Here is a 22577-nt window from a genome sequence, read left to right on the forward strand (position 1 = left end):
ATATTTTTGACATTACAAGATGCACCATATTATAAGGCGGACTATCAATAAACGTCTATTTTCTGGTCTATTTTCATACATAAGGAACCAGATTATAAGGCGGACTGATGATTTTTGGGGAAATAAAAGATTGCCTTATAGTGGGACAAATACAGTAATACACAATATGGCAAACATATTGATAGAATACCTTATGAAAAAAATGCAACACAGTATGATGCAGTGCAGTTCAGTGAGAGAGAGACAGAGACAGTGTGGTGCAACATGATACAGTATGGTACAATGTGTTATTTTGCTATACAAAACAATTTTATATTATACAATACATACAATTTACAATACAATTTAAAGACATAGTTCCATACATTATGATACAGTGTTTGATGAAAAATGACTTTATAATACAATGTTTTGTAATTATACAATACAGTTCTGTACATTATGATGCTTTACGATACATTATAGTACAATGTCACAGGACGATATTATATGTTACGATATAATATGATGTAGTGCCACATGATACCTATAATACTTTACATTAGGATACAGTCTATGATGACGTATTACTCAATATAAAACCGTGTGTTTTGTAAGTATGCAATACAGTTCTGTACATTATGATGCTATACAATACATCAGGGTACAACAACGCAGTACAATATGTTACTATATAATATGATATATAATATATCACAGTATTTTTCAAAATTCTGTGGTTTCACAGTATATCACAGATTTTTTTAAATTATTATTTATTTATATATTTTTGCATGACTGGGCTTTAATATAGGTTTGTGACTTAATGCACATTTAGGAGTACATGTAATATAAAACACCAAGGCTTTAAATTAGGGCTTTCATTAGTATTGGGTTTACTTTGTCCCACAAAATTAAACAATATATGAAGAAATCAGATTTGATTAGCAGAAAAGGAGCTGAAGAATAATAGATCTTAAAAAGAGATTAACAACTTTAACTAAAACAAAATATTTTAAATAGTTCCATAAAAACACTATAAATGAACCTAAAATGCTCAAAAGTATTCAAGGAGATATTTCTATTGCACAATTAACTGTATATTTTTCTTTTAACAAGCGTGTGTGTGTGTGTGTGTGTGAAAGTGTGTATGTGTGTGCGTGCGTGTGTGTGTGTGTGTGTGTGTGTGTGTGTGTGTGTGTATATTGACACAGTTAAAGAGGCAGCATGCTGACATGCCATTAAGCTTTCCTTCTGGTCAAGTTAGTTGCCATGGCACTAAGGAACATCTGCATGTGCACACTCTACCCAGTATTTGTGCGCTGTGTTTCAGTGTATGTGTGTGTGTGTGTGTGCTGTGTTTCTTTGTGTGTGTGTGTGGTCATGTGCCAAAGCTGGATGACATATTGCAGTATGATTTATCCTCTGAGATCCTGAGGATCATGTGTGTGTGTGTGTGTGTGTTATTGTAGATGTTGGAGGATGGGGTAATGGAGTGTTTATGTTAACACACTCAGTTTGGCAGAGAGTCACAACTAGTAACTGTTATACAGTCTTAAGCAGAGTGCGCAGACACACACAAACACACACAGACACAGACGTGATAAAACTGTGTGTGTGTGCTGTCTCTGATTGATTGATATGCTTACTGGATTAAGGGGAGAGTTTTTCTGCGTAATCTCTGTCTGCTGCAGTTATGCTGTGCTGTCGGTCACAGAGATCAGCGGAGGAAGACACACACTCAGGCACAGTGCACCCCAATGCAGATATAATTCTGAAAACAAAGGTTTTTGTCTGTTTTTATTATATATCTTTGTGCACACAGTAACGCAGTACCACTCAAAAACACTGAAATTAACATGCCAGCCAGTAGAGGGCGATCATATCTCCTACAAAATAACATCAAAACACACGTTAAAGCACACTGCTGTTAATATATAATGAAGTCATCTATATTATAAGGAATCATACAATAAATTTAAAAGTGTTAAAAAAAACAAAATACACTTTCTGAAGCCGGTAACTGATAAGTGCCAGTTTCATCATAACGTTTTGATGGTCTTTGCGACTGTAAATTGCAAATTTGCATTGACTGACCTTCATTTCTCAAAGTATTTTTCTTTACTTTGTTGAGTAATTCGTAGTACATTACTTACTTAAATAGGGCTAGTCACTGTATACCAACTCTACCTCTTCACAACTTTACAACTGATGCTCTCAAACAAATTAAGAAATAATTATATGAAGAAATTCAAGTAATTAACTCTTGACAAGTTCAGCACAGCTGTTAACTGAAAGCCTGAATTCCAGGCGATTCTGCAAGATAAAACTGACTGAGAAAATCCAGGCAAGATGTGCAAAGCTTACCTGCTCACGTGTGCATGAATACCCCTCATTTCTGTTGGTTCTTCCCCAAACATTGCACCTAATTAAAATATCTTTCATACAACACGTTTTCTCTCTTTCATGTATCCATTAACGATCTGTTTTTGTCTCCATTTGCTCTCAATTTAATATACTATAGATTGCCTGTAGATATACACTCACTTGTGACTTCAATATCTACTGTAACTGTAGATTACCTTTATTTATGACCAAGTTTCTAAAACAGTGCACTAAATTATGTTGAAAACTGTATCTTGTGTTTTTAGAACACTGCAGTATGGCTGTTTTACATGCAAACACTCCGTTAGTCTTACACACACAGACACACATGCTTTGAGCTCAGCGTAAATTGAAAGTCACAGCAAAACAGCCCCAGCGCATGATGCTCCTGCCACCATGTTTAACAGTTGGTACAAATTTCTTAGGGTTTTACTCTGTGAAACATATCTTCAGGTGGGTCCTATAAGTATACAGGCATTGTTTGTATGGTACCAGTTCCACTGACAGCAGAACAGCTCCGAACCATGATGCTCCCACCACCATGCTTAATAGATTTACGCTCGCTTGTGACTCTAATAACTACTGTAACTGTAGATTACCCTTATTTGTGACTGAGTTTCTAAAACAGTGCACTAAATTATGTTGAGTACTGTATTTTGTGTTTTTAGAACACCACAGTACGGCAGTCTCATACACACACACACACACAGACACACACACGCTCTGAGCTCAGCGTAAATTGACAGTCACGTGTATCACATGTGAGGTCAGAGAGGTGGAAAAAAAATCTCTCACAGAAATACACACCCATTATTTCATCCTCTCTCTCTCTCTCTCTCTCTCTCTCTCTCATGCTCTCTCTCTGCACAGTCTGCCCGGTCAAGCTCCAGGCCATTTCTACTTGAACTGGACATTCACTAAACAGAGAGATGGTGGAGGTAGAGGAGAGGGCGGGGGAAAGCAGTGCACATGTGTGTGTAAATATAGCACAGGCCATGGCTTTCTCCTTTTATTGAAAAGGCTTTGGACGCTAATGTGAATGAAGCGTTGCGCGACTGTGTTAGCTGATGGTTCGATGTTATGTTGAAGAATTTTGAGGTAGTTTTTCATCTTAATTATTGGCACTGATCCAGTTTACTTGGCAGCAAAACAGCTCCAGAGCATGATGCTCCCACCACCGTGCTTAACAGTTTGGACAGAATTTTTTGGGTTTTCTCCTGTATTGAAAAACCTTTGAATGCAGATAAAATGTGTATAAAGCACTTAGTGGCCGTGTGCTAGTGATGTTCAGGTTGGGTTCTATAAATCTACGGACATGTGTGTATGGTAACTCTGTATTTTACTCTGTAAAACATACCTTTCTCCTGTATTGCAAAAAATAATGATAAATGCAGAAATAATGTGGATAAAGCACTTAGTGGCCATTCAAAGCTTTTTCAGTACAGGACAAAGGTATGCTTCGCAGAATAAAAAACGAAGAATTCTGTACCAACTGTAAAGCATGATGCTCCCACCACCATGTTTAACAGTTGGTACAGAATTCTAGGGGTTTTACTGTGTGAAACATAACTTTCTCCCGTAATGAAAAAGCTTTGAACGCAGATATAATGTGGATAAAGCACTTACTGAATGGGTACTAGTGGAGCTCAGAATGCACGATTATTCCATACAGATTATTCCTATGGAGCAAAACAGCTCCATAGCATGATGCTCCCACCACCATGCTTAACAGTTCGTATAAGATCCTTGGGGTTTTACTCTGTGAAACATACCTTTCTCCTGTATTGAAAAAAAAGTTAAATGCAGAGATAATGTGGATAAAGCACTTAGTAGCTGAGTGCTAGTGGTGTTCAGGTTGGGTTCTATAAGTCTACAAACATTGTGTGTATGGTACCAGTTCCACTGGCAGCAAAACAGCCAGAGCATGATGCTCCCACCACCATGCTTAACAGCTGTTACAGAATTCTTGGGGTTTCACTGTGTGAAACATACCTTTCTCTTGTATTGAAAAAGAGACTGGGTATTAGTGGAGTTCAGGTTGGGTTATGTAAGTGTAGAGATATACTTGCTGTAAAGTGCATGATTATTCCATACAATGGAATGTGTGTATTGTACCAGTTCCACTGGCAGTAAAACAGCTCCATAGCATGATGCTCCCACCACCATGCTTAATAGTTGGTACATATTTTTTGTGGTTTTTACTCTGTGAAACATTCCTTTCTCTTGTATTGAAAAAAGAAAATTGAATGCAGAGATAATGTGGATAAAGCGCCTGGGTGCTAGTGGTGTTCAGGTTGGGTTTTGTAAGTCTGCAGACACTTTATGTATGGTAACAGTTCCACTGGCAGCAATCACCCCAGAGCATGATGCTTGGATATGCAAAACATATCTTTCTTCTGTAAATTTTAAATGCAGAGATAATGTGGATAAAGCACTAACGCTACGTTCACATTACCAGGCAAAGTGACTTAAATCAGATTTTTTGCTTAATGTGTATCAGGTCTTATTTTTTCAAGGCTGTGTGAACGTGCCAAATGTGCCGATCTGATCCACTCTCATATGTGGGCCTAAATTGGATACATATCCGATCCACGGACATGCGTCATGAATGTGAACGGTCAAATCAGGATTCATGCGTATTTTTGCTTTAACGCATTAGCATTAGCGCTACGTGCTTCTCTCTCGTACCACACATCTCTTAGTTCAGCTGTGCCGCTAAAGTTCCAAAAACAGCAAAAGCAAACCGCCTGGTCTTTTTTCACCTCCTCGACCTGAACATGAACTTCAGACCAGCTGTTTGCTGTTTTTCCACTCCAGCAAAAGATGCTCCACATATGAACTGCTAACAAACCCATCCATTTCTCTTTATAAAGCTACGAGTCGTTTGTAGTTGGTAAAAAGGAGACGTTTATACACATATTAATGTGCGCATGTGAGGCGTTTTAGGAACAGATTCGTTCACACTACACACAGATACAGGTAACTTATATTTATGAATGTGAACCGTCAAGATAGCCAAATCTGATCTGAGCAAAAAATCTGATTTGTGCAATGTGACTTGTAATGTGAACGTAGCCTTAGAAGCTTTTTATCATGTTTATTTTACTGTTTATTTTACAAAGTAACAAAGGTAAACATAAGGAAACCACATTTTATACGAACTGTACATCGGAATATTTTTGTTTAGTTTGCATTACAGACAGAAAACGGCATTCCTACCCTTTCCCATCACTGAAACAAAATTTAGGTCTGAAAGGGTAAAATAAAGAAATACATTGAGAAAAACATTGAATGAGACGGTGTTTCCAAACTTTTGACTGGTTCTGTATGTCTAGCTTTAGCGTGTTATTGTGGTATAAAGCTGTTAACAGTAGCAGAGCTCCGGTATCTTAAGAAAACACTGTCTGCCTCTGTAAAAACCTCTTTTCCAGATAAACAAGAAGCAATATCTGACAGTGGATCTGGCAGTGGGGGAATGAGAATGGACAGGGCTGTGTGTGTGTGAGTGTGTGTGTGTGTGTGAGTGTGTGTGTGTTGTTCAGATTACAGCGTTTGTCCCAGATTATGTTCTAGAGCAGGAGATTAAATGATGACTATAAAAATGGTCAGATAGGGTTTTTTTATTGTGGTTCTGTTTTCTAGATTAATTTTGATGCCAAAATACGGAATACTCACAAAATACAGTATACAGTCTTCAGTTCACAGCTAGGTTTGTTGTTAACATGTTGACATCTCTCATCACTAGGCCTGTCAAAATAATCACATTTTCTGGACGGTACTTATTTTGTCCCAGAGATAATTGCGATAAGCAATATTACTGACATTTAAATACTTTTTTATGACATTGACAAAATGATAAAACAGTAACATAATGTATTTAAACTAGGGCTGTCAATGTTGAAGCATTTGCCAATCATTTTGAATCGGTAGCACGTTATTATTTTTGTTAATGCAATTAATTACGTCAACTACCCTGCCCCCGCGATTTGCTTGAGGTGAGACCATGATCTGGTCTTGATCCGAACCAGCTATAAAATATACTTCTTTTTAATTGAGCTAAACTGCTGATAAGGCGCAGTTTAATCTGATATATTAGCCAGATAATATATTAAAAAACGCTGTTTCTGCTGCTTTATGCTATTCACAAACTAAGAGTGCAGTCTGTGCAGCGCTCACTGCTCATATCTGTGCTGCACATCCCATTGAAAACACTTTGTTTGAAAGTGCAGCGTCACATTTTCAGCATTCTTTTTTAAAAGCAGATTTACACTGCAGTGATACACGCGATGGAACACAGAATCTTCTCGCTATGTTTACTTTCTTGCTCCCACACCAGACAGCTCTGACCAATCAGAGGAGACAGTGTGCTCACGTGGATTTTTGATGTGCATTTAGGTTAAGCAAGTTAAGTTCTAATTCAGAAAGCCTTACAACCAGGCTGAGATGTTTACAATAAAGAAAGAAAAGTTTAATCTATCCAATGTATCATGTATTCTTTATTCTAGAGCCCCATGTTGGTTTTATCTCCCCTCTAACATACAGGTGTATAATAGTATTTTAATTAACACCACTAATAGAAATATATTATTGCATTTTAATTTTTTTACATTCATTAATTTACATTTAAATACCCATTTTAAAAAACTTTAGTCTTAAGAAGAACAAGTGAAATTAATCACAGTTAATCACTGAATATTGTTGTTATTAATTGGATTACATTTTTTAATCGATTTGCACCACTAATTTACACATTACTTTTACAGTTAAAACAAATAAAATCACTGTTTTTAACAAAGTTGATGGAGTGTTAATGGTCTCCTCTTGCTAAGAGAAGCCAATGGGTGGTGATGTTATGTCCGTTAAGTGGATATCATAATAACTGTGACCTAATAAACACTGTATATTAGAAATATACCCAATAAATGCAAAAGATCAAAATCTGAGACAATGCATTCAGGTTTTAAGGCAATAATGATTCTTAAAAAGTTCCCAGACTTCCCTGCTGAAAATTCATCTTAAGACCAGCTTTTCCCGATAGTTGATATCTGATGGTTTGAGCTGGTATTTTTCCTTTCCTCCTCTGTCCCACTATTACCCCTTGGCCTCCTTTAGGCACTGAACTTCTACAGCTCTGGAATAAAATAAGAGACCACTTCAGTTTCTGAATCAGTTTCTCTGATTTTACTATTTATAGGTATATGTTTGAGTAAAATGAACATTGTTGTTTTATTCTATAAACTACAGACAACATTTTTCCTAAATGCCAAATAAAAATATTGTCATTTAAAGCATTTGTTTGCAGAAAATGAAAAAAATGAAATGGCTGAAATAACAAAAAAGATGCAGAGCTTTCAGACCTCAAATAATGCAAATAAAAAAAAATATAAACATATTTAAAAGTTTTAAGAGTTCAGAAATCTTTATATATATATATATATATATATATATATATATATATATATATATATATATATATATATATATATATATATATATTTGGTGGAATAACCCTGGTTTTAATCACAGTTTTCATGCATCTTGGCATGTTCTCCTCCACAAGTCTTACACACTGCTTTTGGATAACTTTATGCCTTTGCCTCTGGTGCAAAAATTTAAGCAGTTCAGCTTGGTTTGATGACTTTTGATCATCCATGTATCCTGTATGTCATCTATTGCTAATATAAAAAAGTGCGACTTCTATGTAGTTTGAAGTCTTATCAATATGATTTATTTTTATATAACATTATGACATTTATGACATATTTTTTAATTGATGGTTATTCTGATAATGACCCAAATATTCCTTTCGCAGTCAGGCAATCTGAGCGGTTGTTGTGATTGGGCTGCTGCACTGTATCTTGGTTAAACGGTACAGTCGTTGGTGTGTTCACTCGAGTAGCTTTATCCCGCTTTATCTCCGCTGCGTTCAGAACGCTGACTCCTCTGGAAGTCGGACAGTTTCACGCTTCTTTTGTTCAGGGACATGGCGCACAGCTTATGTAATCTGGCCTGGGCTGGTGCTCCTCGCTGGCTCTTAAAGCTATGCTAATGCTGGCTACATCTTACTCAGTGCCCTCCGGGGGGCTGGCAGCTCCGTTAGTCATGTTATGTGCACTGCGCGTCCCCTGGATCTACATCAGTATCAGTGCGCGTGACTGATTGGTCATGCGCGTGACCCGAGGCCAGACTTTAATATTCTTTAATGACTGTGGTGAAGGGCTGCTGGTCCCAGATCTGTTTAATTGGGGTGTGTTGACTAATCTGCTGAGAAGATGTAGATGTTAGGTGATTGGTCATCAGAAAAAAGGTTGGTAAATCTATTGAAATTGTGGTTGCTAAGGTATAGCTATGCTGTTGACAGACGATATGGCCCTAAAATAATTAGCATATAATTAGCATATAATAGCATATAATATACAGCACCAGTCAAAAGTTTGGACCCTGTTTTAGTTAGTTTCTCAGTTAGAGGTGTGCAATATCATATCGAATGCAATTATAAAAATGTCATTTTCATTTTGCTGCAGTAGTGTAACCTTGAATTATTATTTTTTTAATTCAGTGTTTTGTCATTAATATCGCTAAGAGTATCGTTATCGCGAAAATACCATGACATATTGTTATATTGTTTTAGGGCAATAATCTCCCATGCCCAGTTTTGTTGCAGTAGTGTATTCTGAAAAAAAAAAATTCTTAGGACTGACGTGACAAAAGTGGTACTTTATGAAAGATGTGTTTCTTGTTACATCTGGTAAAACTAACACATAATTTCAGAAAAAGAACATCATACTGAACATAAAACATGGTGGTGGTAGTGTGATGGTCTGAGGCTGCTGGATAGCTTGCTGTAATAGATGTAACCATGAATTCTGCTGTTTATTCTGCTGAATACCAAACAATCCTGAAGGAGAATATCTGGCCATCAGTTTGTGACCTCAAGCTCAGGTGTACTTGGGTTCTGCAGCAGGACAATGACCCAATGTGCACAAACAAGTCCAGCTCTGAATGACTTAAAAAAACAAAACAAAAGGTTTTAAAGTGGTTTAGTCAGAGTCTGATTGAGATGCTGTGGATGATCTTAAGCAGGATGTTTATGCTGGAAAATCCTCCAATGTGTCTGAATTAAAACAATCCTGTAAAGAAGAGAGGAACAAAATTCCTCCACAGAGATGTGAAAGATTCATTACCACTCGTTATCAGTAAAGCTTGATTGCAGTTGTTGCTGCCAAGGGTGGCACAACCAAGTTATTAAGTTTAGGGGCCAAACACTTTTTCACACAGGGCTAGATTGGTTTGGACAGTTTTTTTTTTCTTTAATAATTTTTGTTTTTTGTCATACAGATATTTTTCAGATTATTAAACAAAGTATCAGATTATTATTTCAGATTATTCAACAAACTTTGATATCAGATGAAGACAAAACTGTGCTTTTTTATATTTACTCAGGTTATCTTTGTCTTATCAAAAAGTTTGTTTGATAATCTGAACAATATCATTATGACAAAAAGCAAAAACATAAAAAATCAGTAGGGGCACATTGTTTTTTACACCACTGTATATAAGTGTGTAAATACACGTACTGAGCTAAACCCAACTTTTTATTAGCTTTTATAATCTGATATTTAGATCTCAATCTCAGTCTGATGTAAGAAATCTGAGTATGCTGATTACATGACTACTTGACTAATCAGATAAGTGCCGTTATCAGATTATGAATGTATTTTAAGTGCATGTAAACGCTCTCAGTGTTAACGTGAACTTGACCTCTTTCCTGATTTAGAAAGCAATTAAAGAAGTCTACTGCTATCAGACACGTTCTGAAGAAGATGCTGCACAGAGTGAAAAAAACAAGTTGACCACATTAGAGAACGCCTCGGGTTAAACGGTCCTATTTCTGGATATTCGGGCAGATCAGTGCCTGTTTAAGCTCTGTTTTGTGTTGTAAATACTGCAGGAACACGGATTGCAGCAGGACTCTGTTTCTACAGACGTTTCTGACTTGGAGTCTTTGATTGCTTTTATTCACACTCACAAAATATTGTGATGTCACAGAAAATCCACTTGGCGGAATTCTCTTAAAGGTTTGATCTATATTAAGTATCACTGGCTGTGGTTCTGAAAGAGGTTTACAGTCTCTTTGAGGAAGCACATGCTTTAGTCTTTAGCTTTCAGCTTTTACAGAATTGTGTGATTGGGGATTCCTAGGTAGTGGGTGAAATTGGTCCTAACTACAGAGGCTTGCAAAAGTATTCATACCCCTTGAACGTTTCCATATTTTTGTCACATTACAACCACAAACATAAATACAGGGGTTTGACAATGAACATCCCTTTCAGACAGCTTCCTCTTGCGTCCACAGTTAATCCTGTTGGATGTGGTTGGTCCTTCTTGGTGGTATGCTCACATTACCCTGGATACCGTGGCTCTTGATGCATCACAAAGACTTGCTGTCTTGGTCACAGATGCTCCAGCAAGACGTGCACCAACAATTTGTCCTCTTTTGAACTCTGGTATGTCACCCATAATGTTGTGTGCATTGCAATATTTTGAGAAAAACTGTGCTCTTACCCTGCTAACTGAACCTTCACACTCTGCTCTTACTGGTGCAATGTGCAGTTAATGAAAAAAAAGACAAGAATTACAGGTGTTACAGTTTCATTGTCTATCCCCTGTATATTTCATAGCAATTTAATGTGAAATACCAAATACCAACAAAGTGGTATTCAATTGTGAAGTAGAAAGAAAATGCATCATTCAAAATCATTTTTACAAATAAAAAAATGAAAAGTGTGCAAAAGTATTCAGCCCCCCTGAGCTGCAAGTCTTTTAGGGTACAGCTCTGCACATCTAGTGACTGAATTTTTTGCCCATTCTTCTCAGTCAGATTAGATGGCTTTTGTGAACAGTAGTTTTTAGATCTTGCCTCAAGTTCTCGATTAGATTTAAGTCTGGACTTTGACTGGGCCATTCTAACACATGAATATGTTTCGTTTTAAAACATTCCACTGTAGCTCTGGCTTTATGTTTAGGGTTGTTGTCTTTTGCAGACTCCAAGAGGTTTTCTTCCAGGATTGTCCTGTATTTAGCTCCATCCATCTTCCCATCAACTCTGACCAGTTTCTCTTTTCCTGCTGAAGAGAAGCAGCCCCAGAGCATGATGCTGCCACCACCATGTTTCACAGTGGGGGTGGTGTGTTCAGAGTAGGGTTGTCACGATACCGAAATTTTGACTTCGATACCGATACCAACTGTAGTATCACGATTCTCGATACCAAAACGATACTTGGAAGAAAAAAAAAACAATAAAAATATCTGAACATAAAATGTTTATTTTTGACTGAACTGGATTGAACACTGAACAATCGGTGCAAACGTTTTTATTCTAAAATGAAACATTTGTACAAAAAACAAGTTTCGTTATTATAACCTTAACTATAACATAATTATCTAAACACTTCCTAAAAACTAAAACTAAAACCAGAGGTAATGGTAGCCTGACTATGTGAACCTGACGGGTGGGCAGAAGTTAAGTTCTGAATAAGGAAAATAAAGAGACAGAAGAACATTACAATGTTATGTTCATTTTAACACTCACTGCTCCGTTTTATTAATCAACCGTTTACCGTTTTTAATAAGCCCATGTTCAGGGTAACGAGCAAGCAGGCTACGTGCCTGACCACAGATTTGCGATGGAAACGCGAAAACGTGAACATCTTGAGTTCATGTTTCACAGCCAATGGGATAATGGAGAAATAGAGAAAACCACGGGTCCAAAACAAAACTCCTGCACACTCCTCTCCGTGTTAACGAGATTTACTAGCAGTCGCTAGTAAATCTTAGTAAAGCTACAGACAGAGTGTATCTTGATTAACTCCACTAACCTGTCGACTTCTCAGCTCTTTGTAGAGATCAGGGTGCTTGTCTGCTAAATGAGCGAAATATGATCAGAATTATGTTAAATAACACTGTAACATAGAAGCATATAACTATTATTTAATTAAAATGATTTTTAAGAACAGCTAAACACAGTGCTGCAGGTCAAACGCGGAGGCGTTCACGTGCGAGAGAGAGACACAGAGAAAGAGTGAGAGAGTGAGAGAGAGAGAGATTTGCGTGTTCTGATGTGAGCTACTCACAGGTAAAGGTTCTCTTTGATCTCCTCGTGCTCATATTCTAGTCCCATACATAATTCTGCAGCTCCCTCAGTGTTTTCTGTCGTATTTTGCGGCTAGCGCGAGCGCTTACAACTAACACAGCGGAGCGCGAGGTGCCGCCGCCCTTGTGCCGAATCCGCTACTGAATCCGACTCCCGCTTCGCGGACAGAATCGGCACAACACCCCCCGCTGTACAACTGCGGGAGTGAAAACAGCGCTAATAAAGTAGTTTAGTTTCACTTTCAGTTTTCGTTATTTTATTTAAAAATAAAAATATAAATAAAAAACAGATGCCTACATCTCAGACTATTTTCCCACACTTCACTCCTCGCGCCCTTTTGTCCACAAGTCGCGGACGAGAGACATCTGTTATTTTAGCCGTCGCCATTCTACACTCGCTGCTGCTCTGCTGGCTTGCGCGTGAATCGATTCATTTGTTCAGAACACTAAGTTTATCTGAATCCTGCCACACCGACTGCTGCGGTGTGAATCAGTTTTCTTATGAACTGAATCAAATCGCGCCTACTAATTTGACTCATTTGAAGCTAGTGACTGGGCTATATACAGTATCGAAAGCATCGAACGCTAAAGAACCGAATCGTTTGTGATGACGTAGTATTGAAAAAGAATCGAACCTTCGGTACACCGTGCAACTCTAGTTCAGAGTGATGTGCAGCGTTATTTCTCTACCACACATAGCATTTTACTTTTTTGACAAAAAGTTCAATTTTAGTCTCATCTGATCAAAGCACTTTGTTCCACATGCTAGCTGTCTTCTCAACATGGCTTCTGTCTACAAACTGCAAACAGGACATTTATGGTTTTCTTTTAACAGTGACTTTCTTCTTGCCACTCTTCCATAAAGACCATACTCTTCGCAATTGTATATCACTTTGTGTTGGTCTTTCACATTAAATTACAATGAAATATATTTATGTTTGTGGTTGTAATGTGACAAAATATGGAAAAGTTCAAGGGGGAAGGAATACTTTGGCAAGTCTCTGTATATTATGATTAAAAATGGGTAATAATCAGTGCTGATTAGGGGTGGTATTCATAGAGCATGTCACGATACGATATTATCTCGATACGTTGCCCATGTTAAGTATAATATCACATCCTTCACAGCATGTGACCTATTGAAAAGAATAAATTGGCCCGCCACCTCATTGAAGGTCTAATAGTTTATTTCACTCCGCAACAATGCATTATTCTTAATGAAGGACATATATTAAGATAGAGAGAGAAAAGAAATAAAATAATAATAATATATATATATATATATATATATATATATATATATATACCTAGAAAACCTAGACAACATATTCATTCTGAATTTTCTTTAGACTCTTATGTTAGCTCTTGGGCTAATACTTTCCGAGACAGACGTAAAATTGTAAATGCAGATGTATGAATGTAAAACTTAAATGTATCCTTCTAAACAAGCTTTAGCAGGCTTTTACAATTAACTGGAGGAGACACAAACACCAGAACATTCAAACCCACAGAAAGCTCCAGTGAAGTGAATGCTTTCCAGGTTTTTGGTTAGCTCATACACGGCCTGGCCAAAAAAAAAAAGTCGCCACCCAAAAAAAAAAAGGTCACACACTCTAACATTTTGTTGGACCACCTTTAGCTTTGATTGCGGCACACATTCGCTGTGGCATTGTTTCAATAAGCTTCTGCAATGTCACAAGATTTATTTCAATCCAGTGTTGCATTAATTTTTCACCAAGATCTTACAGCAGTATTGATGATGGTAGAGTCTGACCACTGCACAAAGTCTTCTCCATCCAGCACATCCCAAAGATTCTCAATGAAGTTAAGTCTGGACTCTGTGGTGAACTCTCTCAATCCATGTGTGAAAATAATGATCTCATGCTCCCTGAATCACCCTTTCACAATTCCAGCCCCGTGAATCCTGATATTGTCATCTTGGAATGTCATCGTGTTCATCAGGGAAGAAACTACAGCAACCCCAAATCATTTAAATCCAGGTGACACGTTTTTTTTTTGGCCAAGCAGTGTATGTTAGCCTCTAGGCTAACATCTTCCCAAGGTCTCTTCTGATGTGTTTGTTAGTGTAATAAACATGTTTCTACTCCTCATATTGGTTAGAGCAGATGTGTGCATGGATGTTGCAATATTTACAGGGCTTACGAATTTTGAAGTTTAGAGTGAGATTTTGGCGAGAAAGGCAGGGCTTGTGTTTGCGAGGGGTGTGGGCGCACATGGAGTGTGGAGATGTTTGTGTGGACAGGGCTGGTTATGATTACCCAGACAGCAGGCGACTCCGATCCGTTTTTCCTCCAGCAGATCCACATAACAGCCACGTCCGTTTAGTGGATGTGGCCCGGCTACAGTCCGGGTCCAGTTTGTGATAAGATTCCAATACTCCAATAATTGATTTATAATATTAATAATTTTAGGAGATGCTGATTCAGGCCAGTGGGCATATGGATGCAGGCCGGAGGAGATACAGATCTGGGCCTGGAGTTGTACGCCTCCGGTCTGGAACTGATCCAGATGTGAAATGAGGCTCTGGATGTGGGCCGGATTTGGGCCATATAAGTAAAGAAATCTCTGAGATCTCCAGAACATTTGGATGATTTGCGCCAGATAATTTTTACTATCTGGTTGGTGTTGTGTGTTGTAAGTAGTTATACAACAGTTAGTTCCGACCTCACAATCTGATTGGTTGAGAAATGTTCTAACCATGCTGATATTTGTGATAACATCACAGCCTTCACACACTCCTCCGACGCATTGCCGAGTAACGGCGTATACACACAGGACAGTTTTGAATCATCACCTCCAGCGGCACCAGCAGCAGCGTTAGCTTAGCACAGGCTAGTGCTCAACCACGGCACGCTCACCCGCAGTGCTGGCTCGTCTTTTGTGGAAAAAAGGGAAGGAAAATCGCTCAGCTAATGCCGTCTGACAGCCAGAACGGTAACTTAACCAGCCAGGCTAGGCTAAGCTAAGTTAATGCTGAGCTAAAGCAAGCTACGCTAACCTAACCACAGTCCAGCCGGCTAGCTAAAACCAGCACGATGCTTAAAAAACGCACAACGTTCACCTGAAGATGACTCCACGGAGCAGGAGAGTATTAGCGTTATTTCACGGTACTAATGTTACGATCTTCGCTTATTCCCACTTTTGCTTTCAAGCTAACTTTCGTGGTGTTAGTCTGTATGAACCATACACTGTTTTGTAGTTAAGTTACAGTTCTGTTACAGTTGTGGTGGAACTACTTTTTGGCGGAAGGCACAGTCCATATTAAAGCATATTCATTCTGAATTTCTTAAAGGTCTTTGATTTATTTTCTTTATTCATTTTGTAAAAAATTTTTCGTGATAACACACTCCCCCTCATGTTCTATTGCCTAATTAACTTTATTAGCTGGACATACTGTAGGCTACTCATCGAATATGTCACTCCTGCATTATGCAGTCTGTGTCAGTCTACATCGTGTTCTTTGGAAAGTTAATTGGTGAGATCTCGTAACTTTCTGTTGGGTAGTTTCATTTCTCAGTTGATTGGCTGGTGTGTGGCAAGCTTCATTTGAACTCTATGGGAAAACGCTTGATGTTGGTCTTCGTCCACAGTTAAAAAATAGCCCTGTACCTTGGTGGGTGCTGTCCAATCATTTCTGTGCATTAGAGATATAAGGTATGGCCTGTGAGTGTGTGAACTAGCGCTTATCATGGTTAGCGGCTAATGCTAATACTGCTCCAGTCTCGTTGCTGGAGAACTAAACTGAAACTCCTGTATAACTCTGTATAATTTCAGCAGAGTGGGTTTACTGCTTCTTACAACGTGATTGGTAGAATTCATACATAAAGCGCACCAGATTAAAAGGCGCACAGACGATTTTTGGGAAAATTAAATAATTTTAGGTGCGCCTTATAGTGTGAAAATACGGTACTTGTGCAGCTGTTACCTATAAAACAGCTTGATTGGAAAACCAGATTCTTCCATACCAGCTGAAGCTCCCAGTGCAGATAACAGGTCCTGCTGAATCTGAAGGCCAGTACCGGGGTGTGACATCAGCTCTGGTAGGCTTGTAGAGATGATATATGGCCCAGCGCTAACCTAAATGCTAACTATATGCAAATAAGTAAAGTTTAGACCCCAGAGATCAACACGCTGAACGTGTATCATCCTGGATCCCGAGCTGACACCGGGCAACCAATCATTATCGTTGTGATTAAGGTCAAGGTTTCCATGGAAACAATCTCCTATGAGTTTGCAGCGATAATGATATGAATAATTTATCACTCTGAACGGATTATCATTCTGCTTCCAAACACCTCACGCTGAGTGTGTATGTGCCGATGCATGTGTGTGCGCGTGTGTGCGCGTGTGTGTGTGTGTGTGTGCTAATGGATTCCTTGAACTTCCTCTTCCTCTCTATACAACAGACTCCGCCTAACCATAAGTTACCGTGGAGATTTGGTTTCATAGCAACTCCAGGTGAGGAGTTGCCATGGAAATTTTGCCATCTTCTGTAGTTGGAATCACACTGACATTTAGTTGTCATGGCAATGCTCATTACAGGTTTTTGAGTGACATATGTAGCTGTTCCAGGTGAAGGGTGTGTGTGTGTGTGTGTGTGTGTGTGTGTGATCAGGCCGAGATATAAACAGATGCTCGTATTAAGATTTCTTCACAGATTTAATCGTAATTACTTTTATCATTTTGATTTGAGAATCACAGCTTGTGAACAATTTTTGTAGGAGTCAAGACCCTGTTTACATCTGGTCAATTAATCCACACTAAGCATTAGGATTATAAAATCAGGATTAGGCCGATCCACATTAAAATGCTAGTGTAAACGCTATGAAAGATTATGGAGGAGTTTTGTCCCATAGTATATTGTGTTATTTTTAATTGAAAAAATAATCAGTATTTTTTTTATCTTATCAATATTTAGCATGATCAATACATTATCCAGTTTTACTTTAAGATCTCTGTTATTTTTTTAAGTGATATGTCATTTTTGCACTGCCATGCATTTCTCTGGTCTCTTTCTTATGGTGGAGTCATGAACACTGACCATTAACTGAGGCAAGTGAGTCCTGCAGTTCTTTAAATGTTGTTGTGGGGTCTTTTGTGACCTCTTGGATGAGTCGTCGCTGCGCTCTTGGGGTAATTTTGAGCGGCCAGCCACTCCTGGGAAGGTTCACCACTGTTCCACGTTTTCGGCATATGTGGATAATGTCTCTCATTGTAGTTCACTGAAGTCCCAAAACTTTGGAAATTCTTTTTAAACTGTTCAGAGTGATAGATCTCAATTACTTTGTTTCTTATTTGTTTCTGAATTTCTTTGGATCTCTGCATTATGTCTAGCCTTTGATTGGAGGAGGCTGAGATATGCTGGCTAAGAGCTTTAAAGTAAACTGACAAGGGGGAACGGATAGATTTCTGACCAAGGTAGTTCAGTCTGGTTATCTTGCATAGTCAGAACTCTGAAGCCTCACTGTTTGTTTGTTGTTTTTTTTGTTAAATTTGGTTCCATTTTCATTTATTATCCTTTATTCATTGCACTCCAAAAACCCTGTTTTGTCTTAAAGATTATTTGAATAAATTTAATGCATTTACATTTGTATGCATTTAAAATATACAGTTCTGGAAAAAAATAAGAAACTAGTTAAAATTGATGAGAAATGATTGTCTTTGATTTTACCAAATAAAAAAAACATCTGAAAAATAATCAAGAGTAAGATGGCTGATCACAAGCCATCAAACCAAGCTGAACTGCTTGAATTTTTGCACCAGGAGTAAAGGCAGTGTGTGAGACTGGTGGAGGAGAACATGCCAAGATGCATGAAAACTGTGATTAAAAAACAGTTATTCCAACACATTTTTATAATTATTTGAGGTCTGAAAGCTCTGCATCTTTTTTTCTTGTTATTTCAGCCATTTCTTATTTTCTGCAAAATTAATGCTTTAAATGACAATATTTTTATTTGGAATTTGGAAGAAATTTTGTCTGTAGTTTATAGAATAAAACAAGAATGTTCATTTTACTTAAACATAAACCTATAAATAGCATAATCAGAGAAACTGATTCAGAAAATGAAGTGGTCTTTTAATTTTTTCCAGAGCTGTATGTATATATAAAAATACAATCACTCAAACCTTTTCAGAACGTGGTCTGAGACCTGGTCCACACCTGGCATTCACATGAATCTTGGATGATCTGATCATAAGTGGTCAGCACAATGTACAGGTGTAAATTGGGTGCGATATGTCTTGAGGACCAGGAACTGCACAGCATCTGGAAATACAATAACTATGCTGATGCAGTTGCTGTTGTTGGATATGTCTGCTCTCACAGTACAGCCCTGCTTAACAGAGTTAGCAAGTTAGCATGCCAAATTGTGAAACATGGCATACCAACTAAATATGAAATAGAGAACTTAAGAGTTGTTTGGTTAAATTTAGCTAATTAATCACTTCTGTGGAGCCAATCAGTGGATCCCTACACCCTCTCACCAGATGGATGTCCAACTGTGCTGAGAAAACTGTACCAAAGCCATGCATGTGTGGAAAAGCAACTGGAACGGTTAGCTTTTTATGCTCAGAACTGCTCAACCCTGCAGCAGAACAGACCCAGATAATCTAGCCCATGCTGGGTCTGTATGGACAGCCCAACTAGGAACCATGGGTGTGCTTTCAGAACATTTACGAGGTTAAGTGCTGTGTAACCTCATACTTAAAAACACTCTTAATATTACTTATATTTCCCAATGGTTCTGCCCATCTTTATATACAGCTCTGAAAAAATCTTTTTTGTTATTTCAGCCATTTCTCAGTTCCTGCAAAGAAATGCTCTAAATGACAATATTTTGATTTGGAATTTGGGAGAAATGTTGACTGTAGTTTATAGAATAAAACTACAATGTTCATTTTACTCAAACATAGACCTATAAATAGCAAAATCAGAGAAACTGAATCAGAAACTGAAGTTGTATCTTAATTTTTTTCCAAAGTTGTATATTAAACAAAAAAAATACATTTGTAAAAAAAAATCATTTTTTTTTTTAAAAGTCATTGCATTTTATACACTGCACCCAACACAAAACTTGTTCGTAACTTGGAAGAATATAAACGATTCTGGAAAACAGGCACAGAACAGACCAAAAATTAGTGAAAAGCTAGCTAACCTTAGTGATGAGCTGTTGAGGGCAAATTGTGATTTTTTTTTTTTTTTACATTTTAGGATAAAAATGAATGAAATTTTAATTTTTATTTTTATTTTTGAATCTTAATCGCCCTTGGTCTTGATCTTGACTCTGACTCGACTACTAAAAGTCGTGGTCTTGACTCTACATGTCCCGGAATTGGACTACACTCGGACTTTGCTTTAGCTGTCTTGACTACAACTCTAGTGAGCTTACCAAACTAATTTTGTGTTCCAATAATTAGTGATAAAACAAGTGTACCAAAATTTATGCACCTGCCTAATTTAGTTTAGAACAGACACAAAAGTGACTTTTTTAAAGTTACATCTTTCTTAAATTTGTTTGTAAATTGTTTGTTACCTAATAACGCATGTAGTAAGACCAGGAGGGGTTAAACCTGGGCCTCATCTGGGTTCTTTTCTGCACATGGGGGCTAGATGGTACCCATATGAAAATGCAGTGAGCTGTGATGATGAGGCCCATTCGGGAAGCCCAACTAAATCACAGTGAAAACAAATGTGCTAAAACCCACGCAAAGCCCAGGCCCACCTGGAACCCACTCAGCCCATGTTACACCTATGAGGGCCCTACACAACAACGGTGGCTGAGAAGGCCAATGATGGTTAGGTTAGGGGACTGTGAGGACCACGTCAATACCTTTAGCTTTTTCCTTTGGGACAACTACATTGGTATGGAAAATTTTGGGCACCTCTGATCATTTTCATGATTTTCATTTATAAATCATTGGTTGTTTAGATCAGCAATTTCAGTTAAATATATAATATCAGATGAACACAGTGATATTTGATAAGCGAAATTTTATAGGATTTACAGAAAGTGTGCAATAATTATTTAAACTAAATTAGACACTGTATCGTTTTATTGATTTGAAACACAAAATTAGTTTGGTAAGCTTATTGACCCTTGACCTACATACACAGGTGAATTCTATTATTAGAAAGAGTTAAGGTGTCTAACTGCAAGTTGTCTCTGAAGACTTGGAACATGGGAGCCTTAAAACAAGTTTCAAATGACCTGAAAACAAAGATTATTTAACATCATGGTTTAGAGGAAGTATACAAAAAGCTCTCTCAGAGATTTCAGCTGATCAGTTTCCACTATGAGGAACAGAGTGAGGAAATGGAAGAACCACAGACACAGTTCTAGCTGAAGTGGCAGAACAAGAAAAATCTCAGATAAGCAGAGGAGAAGGATGGTGAGAACAGTCATAGTCAACCCACAGACCTTCAGAGCTCCCAACACCTACATCATCATCTTGCTGCAGATGGAGTCACTGTGCATCCTTCAGCTATTCAGAACACTTTACACAGGGAGAGTCTGTATGGGAGAGGAATGCAGAAAAAGGTGCTGTGGACTGATTAATCTAAAATTGAGTTATTTGGAGGACGGTTATTTATGCATGGGCTGTTCGTGCTCAGAAACCATCAAACCTGACAGAACTGGAGATGTTTTGTAAAGAAGAATGATCCAAAATACCTTTAGCCAGAAACCAGACTCTCATTGGAAGCTTTATGAAGAGTTTAGAGGCTGTTTTTTCTGCAAAAGTAGAATCTACTAAATATTGATGTCATTTTTCTGTTGGGGCCCAAATTTATGCACCTGCCTAATTTGGTTTAAATAATTATTGCACACTTTCTGTAAATCATATAAACTTAATTTCACTTCTCAAATATCACTGTATTCATCTGCTATATGATATATTTAACTGAAATTGCTGATCCCAACAACCAATGATTTATAAAGGAAAATCACAAAAATGATCAGGTGCACAAATTGTTCATACCACTGTATCTTGCTCATCCTCAATTTGTCTCCAGTTTTTTTTTTAAAGATGGTTGGGATGTTTGTTTGAATCTAAAATTTGTCAGTGTTTAATTAAATGTATTGTTTTCCCTCTAAGTGATCGAGGGAACAAATAGTGTACAAAATACACCCAGTGTACCACCCAAACCTGATAAGACCACCCTCCAGTTGTGCATTTTCTTCTGTTCCAATGTGCGACAATTAAAAAGCGTTTAATTCTGCCGCATTCTGAAGATCAGCCTATAAAGAGCACTTAATTGGGTAATGGATCATAATCAATTCCAAATTAATTAAGCTGTAACTTCTAAGTATGAATAATAAAAAGGCGTTTGTGCACACTGGATGGATTCATAAGCATGTTAAACGTAATGAATGGAACAATTATTAACACACAAACACAAACACACACACACACACACACACACCCATGCACACACACACACACACACACACACACACACATACACACTAAATATTGTCGCAATTTCCCCCCTAAATAGAATCTTATAGAAGAAATGCCCCACAACTTCATCTCACACTGCATTTACACTCTTTTCATTCTCATTCTCTCGTTTTTCTTTCTCTCTCGTCTGTCTTCTCTCCACCACCCCCCATCCCCAACTCCCCCTCTTTTTCTGTCTCACACTCCCTCTGAGAAAGCTGCCATCTGGACCACTCTCATTTTGGACACACACACACATACACACGCACACATACACACTCACACACATACACACAGAGTAAATCTGGCATGCTGCTTTCACATCTGGAGATAAATAAATAGAGCTACAGAGATGGAACGGTAATGGCATCTGATTTTAAAGTGTAAAATTAAATACATTGTTGTTGCTTTGGCACCGTTCCGCTTTTATCTGGTTTAACTGATTATCTGGTGGATGGTAGTATATATATGTGTGTATGTGTGTGTGTGTGTGTGTGTGTGGATGGCTAATGAGCAGCCATGATTAAAGTTTTATTTGAGTTTAATTACTGGAAGTTTCCACCTGCTTGTGTGCACCCATGCACACATTCATCAATTTTATA

The 22577-nt window shown here is 37.8% G+C and overlaps 1 protein-coding gene across 2 annotated transcripts in view; it reads left to right on the top strand.

Annotated features, from left to right (window-relative positions):
- The window catches only part of si:dkeyp-9d4.3 (caskin-1), an 89045-nt gene that overhangs the window by 22876 nt on the left and 43592 nt on the right, over nucleotides 1-22577 (top strand). The window lies entirely within an intron of this gene.

This window comes from Astyanax mexicanus, chromosome 21, assembly GCF_023375975.1.
Source record: "Astyanax mexicanus isolate ESR-SI-001 chromosome 21, AstMex3_surface, whole genome shotgun sequence".
NCBI lineage: Eukaryota > Metazoa > Chordata > Actinopteri > Characiformes > Acestrorhamphidae > Astyanax > Astyanax mexicanus.